Below are 16,282 nucleotides of genomic sequence, written 5' to 3' on the forward strand. Positions count from 1 at the left end.
GGCTGTGAAAGTGCTGGCAAGGGAAGGTGAGGAGCAGCAAGAGCACTATGCCATCAGAGCTATGGTCTGGGACAAAGTGCTGGACGACTGGAGTTTCAGAGCTGGTCTATTGCGAGGGTGAGAGTGAGCTTGAGAATGTGTCTGGGGAGTGCTGTGAGGCAAGGCAAGTGCAGATCCCCACCCAGCGTGTGTTCGCCTGTGGCAATGCTGGCAAGGGAAGGGGACGACAAGCCACAGCACTAACCCTTAGAGCCTTGGTGCAGGAGAAATGGCTGGACGATTGCAGTTTGGGAGCTGGTCTCTTCCCAGGGTGAGAGTGAGCTTGAGAATGCTTATTGGGAGTGTTGGGAAGCAAGGCAAGGGCAGCTACCCAGTGCGTGTTTGGCTGTGAAAGCGCTGGCAAGGGAGTGTGGTGACAGGTAACTGGTTTAAGCCCTTAGAGCTGTGGTGTGGGAGAAATGGCTGGACGATTGCGGTTTGGGAGGTGGTCTGTGCCGAGAGTGAGAGTGAGCTTGAGAATGTGTCTGGGGAGTGCTGGGAGGCAAGGCAAGGGCAGATGCCCACGTAGCGTGTGTTTGGCTGTGAAAGCGCTGTCAAGGGAAGGTGAGGAGCAGCAACAGCTTTCAGTCCTTGCCCATTTGCTGTGGAAGAAATCACTTGACGTTTGCAACGTCAGACCTCAGCTATTGAAAAAGTCAGTCTGAGCCTGAGAGAACTTCAGGATGGCTAAGAAAGAAGGCAAGCGCAGAGCGTGAGTCTGTCTTTCACTGTCACAGCGGTGCCAAGGGAAGGTGAAGACCAGCATCAACATTTCCTCCTGGCTCCTTTGGTGTGGGCAAAATCACTAGATGTTTGCACTCTCCGAGCTGGGCTCTAGCGAAAGGGGAGCGAGAGAGAGAATTAGGCCCATTAACAGGCAAGGCAAGCACAGAGCTCCAGAGTTTCTGTGGCTGTAAAAGCGGTGCCAAGGGAAGAGGAAGACCAGAAAAAGGTTTCGTTCCTGGCTAGCTCGGTGTGGGAAATATCGCTGGGCTTTTGGAATTTGGGAGGTCATTTCTGGTGATAGAGAGAGAGAATATAGGGACAGGTACCTGGGTAGACAAGCGCAGAGCCCGAGTGTTTGTGCTGCAGTGAAAGCAGTGCGAAGGGAAGGCGAGGACCTGCCAAGAGCACTCGGGCCTTGGAGCTATGGTGCGGGAGAAATGGCTGGATATTTGCACTCAGGGAGGTGGTCTGTGCCGGGGTGAGAGTGAGCTTGAGAATGTGTCTGGGGAGTGCTGTGAGGCAAGGCAAGGGCAGATGCCCACCCAGCGTGTGTTTGGCTGTGAAAGTGGTGGCAAGGGAAGGTGAGGAGTAGCAAGAGCACAAAGCCCTTAGAGCTGTGGTGTGCGAGAAATGGCTGGACGACTGCAGTTTCAGAGCTGGTCTATTGCGAGGGTGAGAGTGAGCTTGAGAATGTGTCTGGGGAGTGCTGGGAGGCAAGGCAAGGGCAGATGCCCACCCAGCGTGTGTTTGGCTGTGAAAGTGGTGGCAAGGGAAGTTGAGGAGTAGCAAGAGCACAAAGCCCTTAGAGCTGTGGTTTGCGAGAAATGGGTGGACGACTGCAGTTTCAGAGCTGGTCTATTGCGAGGGTGAGAATGAGCTTGAGAATGTGTCTGGGGAGTGCTGGGAGGCAAGGCAAGGGCAGATGCCCACCCAGAGTGCGTTTGGCTTTGAAAGCGCTGTCAAGGGAAGGTGAGGCGCAGCAAGAGCACAAAGCCCTTAGAGCCTTGGTGCGGGAGAAATGGCTGGACGATTGCAGTTTGGGAGGTGGTGTCTTCCCAGGGTGAGAGTGAGCTTGAGAATGCGTATTGGGAGTGTTGGGAAGCAAGGCAAGGGCAGCTGCCCAGTGCGTGTTTGGCTGTGAAAGCGCTGGCAAGGGAATGTGGTGACAGGTAACTGGTTTAAGCCCTTAGAGCTGTGGTGTGGGAGAAATGGCTGGACGATTGCGGTTTGGGAGGTGGTCTTTGCCGAGAGTGAGAGTGAGCTTGAGAACGTGTCTTGGGAGTGCTGGGAGGCGAGGCAAGGCAAGGGGAGATGCCCAGTGTGTGTTTGGCTGTGAAAGTGCTGGCAAGGGAAGGTGAGGAGCAGCAAGAGCACTATGCCATCAGAGCTATGGTCTGGGACAAAGTGCTGGACGACTGGAGTTTCAGAGCTGGTCTATTGCGAGGGTGAGAGTGAGCTTGAGAATGTGTCTGGGGAGTGCTGTGAGGCAAGGCAAGTGCAGATCCCCACCCAGCGTGTGTTCGCCTGTGGCAATGCTGGCAAGGGAAGGGGACGACAAGCCACAGCACTAACCCTTAGAGCCTTGGTGCAGGAGAAATGGCTGGACGATTGCAGTTTGGGAGCTGGTCTCTTCCCAGGGTGAGAGTGAGCTTGAGAATGCGTATTGGGAGTGTTGGGAAGCAAGGCAAGGGCAGCTGCCCAGTGCGTGTTTGGCTGTGAAAGCGCTGGCAAGGGAATGTGGTGACAGGTAACTGGTTTAAGCCCTGAGAGCTGTGGTGTGGGAGAAATGGCTGGACGATTGCGGTTTGGGAGGTGGTCTGTGCCGAGAGTGAGAGTGAGCTTGAGAATGTGTCTGGGGAGTGCTGGGAGGCAAGGCAAGGGCAGATGCCCACGTAGCGTGTGTTTGGCTGTGAAAGCGCTGGCAAGGGAAGGTGAGGAGCAGCAACAGCTTTCAGTCCTTGCCCATTTGCTGTGGAAGAAATCACTTGACGTTTGCAACGTCAGACCTCAGCTATTGAAAAAGTCAGTCTGAGCCTGAGAGAACTTCAGGATGGCTAAGAAAGAAGGCAAGCGCAGAGCGTGAGTCTGTCTTTCACTGTCACAGCGGTGCCAAGGGAAGGTGAAGACCAGCATCAACATTTCCTCCTGGCTCCTTTGGTGTGGGCAAAATCACTAGATGTTTGCACTCTCCGAGCTGGGCTCTAGCGAAAGGGGAGCGAGAGAGAGAATTAGGCCCGTGAACAGGCAAGGCAAGCACAGAGCGCCAGAGTTTCTGTGGCTGTAAAAGCGGTGCCAAGGGAAGAGGAAGACCAGAAAAAGGTTTCGTTCCTGGCTAGCTCGGTGTGGGAAATATCGCTGGGCTTTTGGAATTTGGGAGGTCATTTCTGGTGATAGAGAGAGAGAATATAGGGACAGGTACCTGGGTAGACAAGCGCAGAGCCCGAGTGTTTGTGCTGCAGTGAAAGCAGTGCGAAGGGAAGGCGAGGACCTGCCAAGAGCACTCGGGCCTTGGAGCTATGGTGCGGGAGAAATGGCTGGATATTTGCACTCAGGGAGGTGGTCTGTGCCGGGGTGAGAGTGAGCTTGAGAATGTGTCTGGGGAGTGCTGTGAGGCAAGGCAAGGGCAGATGCCCACCCAGCGTGTGTTTGGCTGTGAAAGTGGTGGCAAGGGAAGGTGAGGAGTAGCAAGAGCACAAAGCCCTTAGAGCTGTGGTGTGCGAGAAATGGCTGGACGACTGCAGTTTCAGAGCTGGTCTATTGCGAGGGTGAGAGTGAGCTTGAGAATGTGTCTGGGGAGTGCTGGGAGGCAAGGCAAGGGCAGATGCCCACCCAGCGTGTGTTTGGCTGTGAAAGTGGTGGCAAGGGAAGGTGAGGAGTAGCAAGAGCACAAAGCCCTTAGAGCTGTGGTTTGCGAGAAATGGGTGGACGACTGCAGTTTCAGAGCTGGTCTATTGCGAGGGTGAGAATGAGCTTGAGAATGTGTCTGGGGAGTGCTGGGAGGCAAGGCAAGGGCAGATGCCCACCCAGAGTGCGTTTGGCTTTGAAAGCACTGTCAAGGGAAGGTGAGGCGCAGCAAGAGCACAAAGCCCTTAGAGCCTTGGTGCGGGAGAAATGGCTGGACGATTGCAGTTTGGGAGGTGGTCTCTTCCCAGGGTGAGAGTGAGCTTGAGAATGCGTATTGGGAGTGTTGGGAAGCAAGGCAAGGGCAGCTGCCCAGTGCGTGTTTGGCTGTGAAAGCGCTGGCAAGGGAATGTGGTGACAGGTAACTGGTTTAAGCCCTTAGAGCTGTGGTGTGGGAGAAATGGCTGGACGATTGCGGTTTGGGAGGTGGTCTTTGCCGAGAGTGAGAGTGAGCTTGAGAACGTGTCTTGGGAGTGCTGGGAGGCGAGGCAAGGCAAGGGGAGATGCCCAGTGTGTGTTTGGCTGTGAAAGTGCTGGCAAGGGAAGGTGAGGAGCAGCAAGAGCACTATGCCATCAGAGCTATGGTCTGGGACAAAGTGCTGGACGACTGGAGTTTCAGAGCTGGTCTATTGCGAGGGTGAGAGTGAGCTTGAGAATGTGTCTGGGGAGTGCTGTGAGGCAAGGCAAGTGCAGATCCCCACCCAGCGTGTGTTCGCCTGTGGCAATGCTGGCAAGGGAAGGGGACGACAAGCCACAGCACTAACCCTTAGAGCCTTGGTGCAGGAGAAATGGCTGGACGATTGCAGTTTGGGAGCTGGTCTCTTCCCAGGGTGAGAGTGAGCTTGAGAATGCTTATTGGGAGTGTTGGGAAGCAAGGCAAGGGCAGCTACCCAGTGCGTGTTTGGCTGTGAAAGCGCTGGCAAGGGAATGTGGTGACAGGTAACTGGTTTAAGCCCTTAGAGCTGTGGTGTGGGAGAAATGGCTGGACGATTGCGGTTTGGGAGGTGGTCTGTGCCGAGAGTGAGAGTGAGCTTGAGAATGTGTCTGGGGAGTGCTGGGAGGCAAGGCAAGGGCAGATGCCCACGTAGCGTGTGTTTGGCTGTGAAAGCGCTGGCAAGGGAAGGTGAGGAGCAGCAACAGCTTTCAGTCCTTGCCCATTTGCTGTGGAAGAAATCACTTGACGTTTGCAACGTCAGACCTCAGCTATTGAAAAAGTCAGTCTGAGCCTGAGAGAACTTCAGGATGGCTAAGAAAGAAGGCAAGCGCAGAGCGTGAGTCTGTCTTTCACTGTCACAGCGGTGCCAAGGGAAGGTGAAGACCAGCATCAACATTTCCTCCTGGCTCCTTTGGTGTGGGCAAAATCACTAGATGTTTGCACTCTCCGAGCTGGGCTCTAGCGAAAGGGGAGCGAGAGAGAGAATTAGGCCCATTAACAGGCAAGGCAAGCACAGAGCTCCAGAGTTTCTGTGGCTGTAAAAGCGGTGCCAAGGGAAGAGGAAGACCAGAAAAAGGTTTCGTTCCTGGCTAGCTCGGTGTGGGAAATATCGCTGGGCTTTTGGAATTTGGGAGGTCATTTCTGGTGATAGAGAGAGAGAATATAGGGACAGGTACCTGGGTAGACAAGCGCAGAGCCCGAGTGTTTGTGCTGCAGTGAAAGCAGTGCGAAGGGAAGGCGAGGACCTGCCAAGAGCACTCGGGCCTTGGAGCTATGGTGCGGGAGAAATGGCTGGATATTTGCACTCAGGGAGGTGGTCTGTGCCGGGGTGAGAGTGAGCTTGAGAATGTGTCTGGGGAGTGCTGTGAGGCAAGGCAAGGGCAGATGCCCACCCAGCGTGTGTTTGGCTGTGAAAGTGGTGGCAAGGGAAGGTGAGGAGTAGCAAGAGCACAAAGCCCTTAGAGCTGTGGTGTGCGAGAAATGGCTGGACGACTGCAGTTTCAGAGCTGGTCTATTGCGAGGGTGAGAGTGAGCTTGAGAATGTGTCTGGGGAGTGCTGGGAGGCAAGGCAAGGGCAGATGCCCACCCAGCGTGTGTTTGGCTGTGAAAGTGGTGGCAAGGGAAGGTGAGGAGTAGCAAGAGCACAAAGCCCTTAGAGCTGTGGTTTGCGAGAAATGGCTGGACGACTGCAGTTTCAGAGCTGGTCTATTGCGAGGGTGAGAATGAGCTTGAGAATGTGTCTGGGGAGTGCTGGGAGGCAAGGCAAGGGCAGATGCCCACCCAGAGTGCGTTTGGCTTTGAAAGCGCTGTCAAGGGAAGGTGAGGCGCAGCAAGAGCACAAAGCCCTTAGAGCCTTGGTGCGGGAGAAATGGCTGGACGATTGCAGTTTGGGAGCTGGTCTCTTCCCAGGGTGAGAGTGAGCTTGAGAATGCGTATTGGGAGTGTTGGGAAGCAAGGCAAGGGCAGCTGCCCAGTGCGTGTTTGGCTGTGAAAGCGCTGGCAAGGGAATGTGGTGACAGGTAACTGGTTTAAGCCCTTAGAGCTGTGGTGTGGGAGAAATGGCTGGACGATTGCGGTTTGGGAGGTGGTCTTTGCCGAGAGTGAGAGTGAGCTTGAGAACGTGTCTTGGGAGTGCTGGGAGGCGAGGCAAGGCAAGGGGAGATGCCCAGTGTGTGTTTGGCTGTGAAAGTGCTGGCAAGGGAAGGTGAGGAGCAGCAAGAGCACTATGCCATCAGAGCTATGGTCTGGGACAAAGTGCTGGACGACTGGAGTTTCAGAGCTGGTCTATTGCGAGGGTGAGAGTGAGCTTGAGAATGTGTCTGGGGAGTGCTGTGAGGCAAGGCAAGTGCAGATCCCCACCCAGCGTGTGTTCGCCTGTGGCAATGCTGGCAAGGGAAGGGGACGACAAGCCACAGCACTAACCCTTAGAGCCTTGGTGCAGGAGAAATGGCTGGACGATTGCAGTTTGGGAGCTGGTCTCTTCCCAGGGTGAGAGTGAGCTTGAGAATGCTTATTGGGAGTGTTGGGAAGCAAGGCAAGGGCAGCTACCCAGTGCGTGTTTGGCTGTGAAAGCGCTGGCAAGGGAATGTGGTGACAGGTAACTGGTTTAAGCCCTGAGAGCTGTGGTGTGGGAGAAATGGCTGGACGATTGCGGTTTGGGAGGTGGTCTGTGCCGAGAGTGAGAGTGAGCTTGAGAATGTGTCTGGGGAGTGCTGTGAGGCAAGGCAAGGGCAGATGCCCACGTAGCGTGTGTTTGGCTGTGAAAGCGCTGTCAAGGGAAGGTGAGGAGCAGCAACAGCTTTCAGTCCTTGCCCATTTGCTGTGGAAGAAATCACTTGACGTTTGCAACGTCAGACCTCAGCTATTGAAAAAGTCAGTCTGAGCCTGAGAGAACTTCAGGATGGCTAAGAAAGAAGGCAAGCGCAGAGCGTGAGTCTGTCTTTCACTGTCACAGCGGTGCCAAGGGAAGGTGAAGACCAGCATCAACATTTCCTCCTGGCTCCTTTGGTGTGGGCAAAATCACTAGATGTTTGCACTCTCCGAGCTGGGCTCTAGCGAAAGGGGAGCGAGAGAGAGAATTAGGCCCATTAACAGGCAAGGCAAGCACAGAGCTCCAGAGTTTCTGTGGCTGTAAAAGCGGTGCCAAGGGAAGAGGAAGACCAGAAAAAGGTTTCGTTCCTGGCTAGCTCGGTGTGGGAAATATCGCTGGGCTTTTGGAATTTGGGAGGTCATTTCTGGTGATAGAGAGAGAGAATATAGGGACAGGTACCTGGGTAGACAAGCGCAGAGCCCGAGTGTTTGTGCTGCAGTGAAAGCAGTGCGAAGGGAAGGCGAGGACCTGCCAAGAGCACTCGGGCCTTGGAGCTATGGTGCGGGAGAAATGGCTGGATATTTGCACTCAGGGAGGTGGTCTGTGCCGGGGTGAGAGTGAGCTTGAGAATGTGTCTGGGGAGTGCTGTGAGGCAAGGCAAGGGCAGATGCCCACCCAGCGTGTGTTTGGCTGTGAAAGTGGTGGCAAGGGAAGGTGAGGAGTAGCAAGAGCACAAAGCCCTTAGAGCTGTGGTGTGCGAGAAATGGCTGGACGACTGCAGTTTCAGAGCTGGTCTATTGCGAGGGTGAGAGTGAGCTTGAGAATGTGTCTGGGGAGTGCTGGGAGGCAAGGCAAGGGCAGATGCCCACCCAGCGTGTGTTTGGCTGTGAAAGTGGTGGCAAGGGAAGGTGAGGAGTAGCAAGAGCACAAAGCCCTTAGAGCTGTGGTTTGCGAGAAATGGCTGGACGACTGCAGTTTCAGAGCTGGTCTATTGCGAGGGTGAGAATGAGCTTGAGAATGTGTCTGGGGAGTGCTGGGAGGCAAGGCAAGGGCAGATGCCCACCCAGAGTGCGTTTGGCTTTGAAAGCGCTGTCAAGGGAAGGTGAGGCGCAGCAAGAGCACAAAGCCCTTAGAGCCTTGGTGCGGGAGAAATGGCTGGACGATTGCAGTTTGGGAGGTAGTCTCTTCCCAGGGTGAGAGTGAGCTTGAGAATGCGTATTGGGAGTGTTGGGAAGCAAGGCAAGGGCAGCTACCCAGTGCGTGTTTGGCTGTGAAAGCGCTGGCAAGGGAATGTGGTGACAGGTAACTGGTTTAAGCCCTTAGAGCTGTGGTGTGGGAGAAATGGCTGGACGATTGCGGTTTGGGAGGTGGTCTGTGCCGAGAGTGAGAGTGAGCTTGAGAATGTGTCTGGGGAGTGCTGTGAGGCAAGGCAAGGGCAGATGCCCACGTAGCGTGTGTTTGGCTGTGAAAGCGCTGTCAAGGGAAGGTGAGGAGCAGCAACAGCTTTCAGTCCTTGCCCATTTGCTGTGGAAGAAATCACTTGACGTTTGCAACGTCAGACCTCAGCTATTGAAAAAGTCAGTCTGAGCCTGAGAGAACTTCAGGATGGCTAAGAAAGAAGGCAAGCGCAGAGCGTGAGTCTGTCTTTCACTGTCACAGCGGTGCCAAGGGAAGGTGAAGACCAGCATCAACATTTCCTCCTGGCTCCTTTGGTGTGGGCAAAATCACTAGATGTTTGCACTCTCCGAGCTGGGCTCTAGCGAAAGGGGAGCGAGAGAGAGAATTAGGCCCGTGAACAGGCAAGGCAAGCACAGAGCTCCAGAGTTTCTGTGGCTGTAAAAGCGGTGCCAAGGGAAGAGGAAGACCAGAAAAAGGTTTCGTTCCTGGCTAGCTCGGTGTGGGAAATATCGCTGGGCTTTTGGAATTTGGGAGGTCATTTCTGGTGATAGAGAGAGAGAATATAGGGACAGGTACCTGGGTAGACAAGCGCAGAGCCCGAGTGTTTGTGCTGCAGTGAAAGCAGTGCGAAGGGAAGGCGAGGACCTGCCAAGAGCACTCGGGCCTTGGAGCTATGGTGCGGGAGAAATGGCTGGATATTTGCACTCAGGGAGGTGGTCTGTGCCGGGGTGAGAGTGAGCTTGAGAATGTGTCTGGGGAGTGCTGTGAGGCAAGGCAAGGGCAGATGCCCACCCAGCGTGTGTTTGGCTGTGAAAGTGGTGGCAAGGGAAGGTGAGGAGTAGCAAGAGCACAAAGCCCTTAGAGCTGTGGTGTGCGAGAAATGGCTGGACGACTGCAGTTTCAGAGCTGGTCTATTGCGAGGGTGAGAGTGAGCTTGAGAATGTGTCTGGGGAGTGCTGGGAGGCAAGGCAAGGGCAGCTGCCCACCCAGCGTGTGTTTGGCTGTGAAAGTGGTGGCAAGGGAAGGTGAGGAGTAGCAAGAGCACAAAGCCCTTAGAGCTGTGGTTTGCGAGAAATGGGTGGACGACTGCAGTTTCAGAGCTGGTCTATTGCGAGGGTGAGAATGAGCTTGAGAATGTGTCTGGGGAGTGCTGGGAGGCAAGGCAAGGGCAGATGCCCACCCAGAGTGCGTTTGGCTTTGAAAGCGCTGTCAAGGGAAGGTGAGGCGCAGCAAGAGCACAAAGCCCTTAGAGCCTTGGTGCGGGAGAAATGGCTGGACGATTGCAGTTTGGGAGGTGGTCTCTTCCCAGGGTGAGAGTGAGCTTGAGAATGCGTATTGGGAGTGTTGGGAAGCAAGGCAAGGGCAGCTGCCCAGTGCGTGTTTGGCTGTGAAAGCGCTGGCAAGGGAATGTGGTGACAGGTAACTGGTTTAAGCCCTTAGAGCTGTGGTGTGGGAGAAATGGCTGGACGATTGCGGTTTGGGAGGTGGTCTTTGCCGAGAGTGAGAGTGAGCTTGAGAACGTGTCTTGGGAGTGCTGGGAGGCGAGGCAAGGCAAGGGGAGATGCCCAGTGTGTGTTTGGCTGTGAAAGTGCTGGCAAGGGAAGGTGAGGAGCAGCAAGAGCACTATGCCATCAGAGCTATGGTCTGGGACAAAGTGCTGGACGACTGGAGTTTCAGAGCTGGTCTATTGCGAGGGTGAGAGTGAGCTTGAGAATGTGTCTGGGGAGTGCTGTGAGGCAAGGCAAGTGCAGATCCCCACCCAGCGTGTGTTCGCCTGTGGCAATGCTGGCAAGGGAAGGGGACGACAAGCCACAGCACTAACCCTTAGAGCCTTGGTGCAGGAGAAATGGCTGGACGATTGCAGTTTGGGAGCTGGTCTCTTCCCAGGGTGAGAGTGAGCTTGAGAATGCTTATTGGGAGTGTTGGGAAGCAAGGCAAGGGCAGCTACCCAGTGCGTGTTTGGCTGTGAAAGCGCTGGCAAGGGAATGTGGTGACAGGTAACTGGTTTAAGCCCTGAGAGCTGTGGTGTGGGAGAAATGGCTGGACGATTGCGGTTTGGGAGGTGGTCTGTGCCGAGAGTGAGAGTGAGCTTGAGAATGTGTCTGGGGAGTGCTGTGAGGCAAGGCAAGGGCAGATGCCCACGTAGCGTGTGTTTGGCTGTGAAAGCGCTGTCAAGGGAAGGTGAGGAGCAGCAACAGCTTTCAGTCCTTGCCCATTTGCTGTGGAAGAAATCACTTGACGTTTGCAACGTCAGACCTCAGCTATTGAAAAAGTCAGTCTGAGCCTGAGAGAACTTCAGGATGGCTAAGAAAGAAGGCAAGCGCAGAGCGTGAGTCTGTCTTTCACTGTCACAGCGGTGCCAAGGGAAGGTGAAGACCAGCATCAACATTTCCTCCTGGCTCCTTTGGTGTGGGCAAAATCACTAGATGTTTGCACTCTCCGAGCTGGGCTCTAGCGAAAGGGGAGCGAGAGAGAGAATTAGGCCCGTGAACAGGCAAGGCAAGCACAGAGCGCCAGAGTTTCTGTGGCTGTAAAAGCGGTGCCAAGGGAAGAGGAAGACCAGAAAAAGGTTTCGTTCCTGGCTAGCTCGGTGTGGGAAATATCGCTGGGCTTTTGGAATTTGGGAGGTCATTTCTGGTGATAGAGAGAGAGAATATAGGGACAGGTACCTGGGTAGACAAGCGCAGAGCCCGAGTGTTTGTGCTGCAGTGAAAGCAGTGCGAAGGGAAGGCGAGGACCTGCCAAGAGCACTCGGGCCTTGGAGCTATGGTGCGGGAGAAATGGCTGGATATTTGCACTCAGGGAGGTGGTCTGTGCCGGGGTGAGAGTGAGCTTGAGAATGTGTCTGGGGAGTGCTGTGAGGCAAGGCAAGGGCAGATGCCCACCCAGCGTGTGTTTGGCTGTGAAAGTGGTGGCAAGGGAAGGTGAGGAGTAGCAAGAGCACAAAGCCCTTAGAGCTGTGGTGTGCGAGAAATGGCTGGACGACTGCAGTTTCAGAGCTGGTCTATTGCGAGGGTGAGAGTGAGCTTGAGAATGTGTCTGGGGAGTGCTGGGAGGCAAGGCAAGGGCAGATGCCCACCCAGCGTGTGTTTGGCTGTGAAAGTGGTGGCAAGGGAAGGTGAGGAGTAGCAAGAGCACAAAGCCCTTAGAGCTGTGGTGTGCGAGAAATGGCTGGACGACTGCAGTTTCAGAGCTGGTCTATTGCGAGGGTGAGAGTGAGCTTGAGAATGTGTCTGGGGAGTGCTGGGAGGCAAGGCAAGGGCAGATGCCCACCCAGCGTGTGTTTGGCTGTGAAAGTGGTGGCAAGGGAAGGTGAGGAGTAGCAAGAGCACAAAGCCCTTAGAGCTGTGGTTTGCGAGAAATGGCTGGACGACTGCAGTTTCAGAGCTGGTCTATTGCGAGGGTGAGAATGAGCTTGAGAATGTGTCTGGGGAGTGCTGGGAGGCAAGGCAAGGGCAGATGCCCACCCAGAGTGCGTTTGGCTTTGAAAGCGCTGTCAAGGGAAGGTGAGGCGCAGCAAGAGCACAAAGCCCTTAGAGCCTTGGTGCGGGAGAAATGGCTGGACGATTGCAGTTTGGGAGCTGGTCTCTTCCCAGGGTGAGAGTGAGCTTGAGAATGCTTATTGGGAGTGTTGGGAAGCAAGGCAAGGGCAGCTGCCCAGTGCGTGTTTGGCTGTGAAAGCGCTGGCAAGGGAATGTGGTGACAGGTAACTGGTTTAAGCCCTTAGAGCTGTGGTGTGGGAGAAATGGCTGGACGATTGCGGTTTGGGAGGTGGTCTTTGCCGAGAGTGAGAGTGAGCTTGAGAACGTGTCTTGGGAGTGCTGGGAGGCGAGGCAAGGCAAGGGGAGATGCCCAGTGTGTGTTTGGCTGTGAAAGTGCTGGCAAGGGAAGGTGAGGAGCAGCAAGAGCACTATGCCATCAGAGCTATGGTCTGGGACAAAGTGCTGGACGACTGGAGTTTCAGAGCTGGTCTATTGCGAGGGTGAGAGTGAGCTTGAGAATGTGTCTGGGGAGTGCTGTGAGGCAAGGCAAGTGCAGATCCCCACCCAGCGTGTGTTCGCCTGTGGCAATGCTGGCAAGGGAAGGGGACGACAAGCCACAGCACTAACCCTCAGAGCCTTGGTGCAGGAGAAATGGCTGGACGATTGCAGTTTGGGAGCTGGTCTCTTCCCAGGGTGAGAGTGAGCTTGAGAATGCTTATTGGGAGTGTTGGGAAGCAAGGCAAGGGCAGCTACCCAGTGCGTGTTTGGCTGTGAAAGCGCTGGCAAGGGAATGTGGTGACAGGTAACTGGTTTAAGCCCTTAGAGCTGTGGTGTGGGAGAAATGGCTGGACGATTGCGGTTTGGGAGGTGGTCTGTGCCGAGAGTGAGAGTGAGCTTGAGAATGTGTCTGGGGAGTGCTGGGAGGCAAGGCAAGGGCAGATGCCCACGTAGCGTGTGTTTGGCTGTGAAAGCGCTGTCAAGGGAAGGTGAGGAGCAGCAACAGCTTTCAGTCCTTGCCCATTTGCTGTGGAAGAAATCACTTGACGTTTGCAACGTCAGACCTCAGCTATTGAAAAAGTCAGTCTGAGCCTGAGAGAACTTCAGGATGGCTAAGAAAGAAGGCAAGCGCAGAGCGTGAGTCTGTCTTTCACTGTCACAGCGGTGCCAAGGGAAGGTGAAGACCAGCATCAACATTTCCTCCTGGCTCCTTTGGTGTGGGCAAAATCACTAGATGTTTGCACTCTCCGAGCTGGGCTCTAGCGAAAGGGGAGCGAGAGAGAGAATTAGGCCCATTAACAGGCAAGGCAAGCACAGAGCTCCAGAGTTTCTGTGGCTGTAAAAGCGGTGCCAAGGGAAGAGGAAGACCAGAAAAAGGTTTCGTTCCTGGCTAGCTCGGTGTGGGAAATATCGCTGGGCTTTTGGAATTTGGGAGGTCATTTCTGGTGATAGAGAGAGAGAATATAGGGACAGGTACCTGGGTAGACAAGCGCAGAGCCCGAGTGTTTGTGCTGCAGTGAAAGCAGTGCGAAGGGAAGGCGAGGACCTGCCAAGAGCACTCGGGCCTTGGAGCTATGGTGCGGGAGAAATGGCTGGATATTTGCACTCAGGGAGGTGGTCTGTGCCGGGGTGAGAGTGAGCTTGAGAATGTGTCTGGGGAGTGCTGTGAGGCAAGGCAAGGGCAGATGCCCACCCAGCGTGTGTTTGGCTGTGAAAGTGGTGGCAAGGGAAGGTGAGGAGTAGCAAGAGCACAAAGCCCTTAGAGCTGTGGTGTGCGAGAAATGGCTGGACGACTGCAGTTTCAGAGCTGGTCTATTGCGAGGGTGAGAGTGAGCTTGAGAATGTGTCTGGGGAGTGCTGGGAGGCAAGGCAAGGGCAGATGCCCACCCAGCGTGTGTTTGGCTGTGAAAGTGGTGGCAAGGGAAGGCTGAGGAGTAGCAAGAGCACAAAGCCCTTAGAGCTGTGGTTTGCGAGAAATGGGTGGACGACTGCAGTTTCAGAGCTGGTCTATTGCGAGGGTGAGAATGAGCTTGAGAATGTGTCTGGGGAGTGCTGGGAGGCAAGGCAAGGGCAGATGCCCACCCAGAGTGCGTTTGGCTTTGAAAGCGCTGTCAAGGGAAGGTGAGGCGCAGCAAGAGCACAAAGCCCTTAGAGCCTTGGTGCGGGAGAAATGGCTGGACGATTGCAGTTTGGGAGGTGGTCTCTTCCCAGGGTGAGAGTGAGCTTGAGAATGCGTATTGGGAGTGTTGGGAAGCAAGGCAAGGGCAGCTGCCCAGTGCGTGTTTGGCTGTGAAAGCGCTGGCAAGGGAATGTGGTGACAGGTAACTGGTTTAAGCCCTTAGAGCTGTGGTGTGGGAGAAATGGCTGGACGATTGCGGTTTGGGAGGTGGTCTTTGCCGAGAGTGAGAGTGAGCTTGAGAACGTGTCTTGGGAGTGCTGGGAGGCGAGGCAAGGCAAGGGGAGATGCCCAGTGTGTGTTTGGCTGTGAAAGTGCTGGCAAGGGAAGGTGAGGAGCAGCAAGAGCACTATGCCATCAGAGCTATGGTCTGGGACAAAGTGCTGGACGACTGGAGTTTCAGAGCTGGTCTATTGCGAGGGTGAGAGTGAGCTTGAGAATGTGTCTGGGGAGTGCTGTGAGGCAAGGCAAGTGCAGATCCCCACCCAGCGTGTGTTCGCCTGTGGCAATGCTGGCAAGGGAAGGGGACGACAAGCCACAGCACTAACCCTTAGAGCCTTGGTGCAGGAGAAATGGCTGGACGATTGCAGTTTGGGAGCTGGTCTCTTCCCAGGGTGAGAGTGAGCTTGAGAATGCGTATTGGGAGTGTTGGGAAGCAAGGCAAGGGTAGCTACCCAGTGCGTGTTTGGCTGTGAAAGCGCTGGCAAGGGAATGTGGTGACAGGTAACTGGTTTAAGCCCTGAGAGCTGTGGTGTGGGAGAAATGGCTGGACGATTGCGGTTTGGGAGGTGGTCTGTGCCGAGAGTGAGAGTGAGCTTGAGAATGTGTCTGGGGAGTGCTGGGAGGCAAGGCAAGGGCAGATGCCCACGTAGCGTGTGTTTGGCTGTGAAAGCGCTGGCAAGGGAAGGTGAGGAGCAGCAACAGCTTTCAGTCCTTGCCCATTTGCTGTGGAAGAAATCACTTGACGTTTGCAACGTCAGACCTCAGCTATTGAAAAAGTCAGTCTGAGCCTGAGAGAACTTCAGGATGGCTAAGAAAGAAGGCAAGCGCAGAGCGTGAGTCTGTCTTTCACTGTCACAGCGGTGCCAAGGGAAGGTGAAGACCAGCATCAACATTTCCTCCTGGCTCCTTTGGTGTGGGCAAAATCACTAGATGTTTGCACTCTCCGAGCTGGGCTCTAGCGAAAGGGGAGCGAGAGAGAGAATTAGGCCCGTGAACAGGCAAGGCAAGCACAGAGCGCCAGAGTTTCTGTGGCTGTAAAAGCGGTGCCAAGGGAAGAGGAAGACCAGAAAAAGGTTTCGTTCCTGGCTAGCTCGGTGTGGGAAATATCGCTGGGCTTTTGGAATTTGGGAGGTCATTTCTGGTGATAGAGAGAGAGAATATAGGGACAGGTACCTGGGTAGACAAGCGCAGAGCCCGAGTGTTTGTGCTGCAGTGAAAGCAGTGCGAAGGGAAGGCGAGGACCTGCCAAGAGCACTAGGGCCTTGGAGCTATGGTGCGGGAGAAATGGCTGGATATTTGCACTCAGGGAGGTGGTCTGTGCCGGGGTGAGAGTGAGCTTGAGAATGTGTCTGGGGAGTGCTGTGAGGCAAGGCAAGGGCAGATGCCCACCCAGCGTGTGTTTGGCTGTGAAAGTGGTGGCAAGGGAAGGTGAGGAGTAGCAAGAGCACAAAGCCCTTAGAGCTGTGGTGTGCGAGAAATGGGTGGACGACTGCAGTTTCAGAGCTGGTCTATTGCGAGGGTGAGAGTGAGCTTGAGAATGTGTCTGGGGAGTGCTGGGAGGCAAGGCAAGGGCAGCTGCCCACCCAGCGTGTGTTTGGCTGTGAAAGTGGTGGCAAGGGAAGGTGAGGAGTAGCAAGAGCACAAAGCCCTTAGAGCTGTGGTTTGCGAGAAATGGGTGGACGACTGCAGTTTCAGAGCTGGTCTATTGCGAGGGTGAGAATGAGCTTGAGAATGTGTCTGGGGAGTGCTGGGAGGCAAGGCAAGGGCAGATGCCCACCCAGAGTGCGTTTGGCTTTGAAAGCACTGTCAAGGGAAGGTGAGGCGCAGCAAGAGCACAAAGCCCTTAGAGCCTTGGTGCGGGAGAAATGGCTGGACGATTGCAGTTTGGGAGGTGGTCTCTTCCCAGGGTGAGAGTGAGCTTGAGAATGCGTATTGGGAGTGTTGGGAAGCAAGGCAAGGGCAGCTGCCCAGTGCGTGTTTGGCTGTGAAAGCGCTGGCAAGGGAATGTGGTGACAGGTAACTGGTTTAAGCCCTTAGAGCTGTGGTGTGGGAGAAATGGCTGGACGATTGCGGTTTGGGAGGTGGTCTTTGCCGAG

The sequence above is a fragment of the Pelecanus crispus genome, chromosome 12, assembly GCF_030463565.1.
Source record: "Pelecanus crispus isolate bPelCri1 chromosome 12, bPelCri1.pri, whole genome shotgun sequence".
Lineage (NCBI taxonomy): Eukaryota > Metazoa > Chordata > Aves > Pelecaniformes > Pelecanidae > Pelecanus > Pelecanus crispus.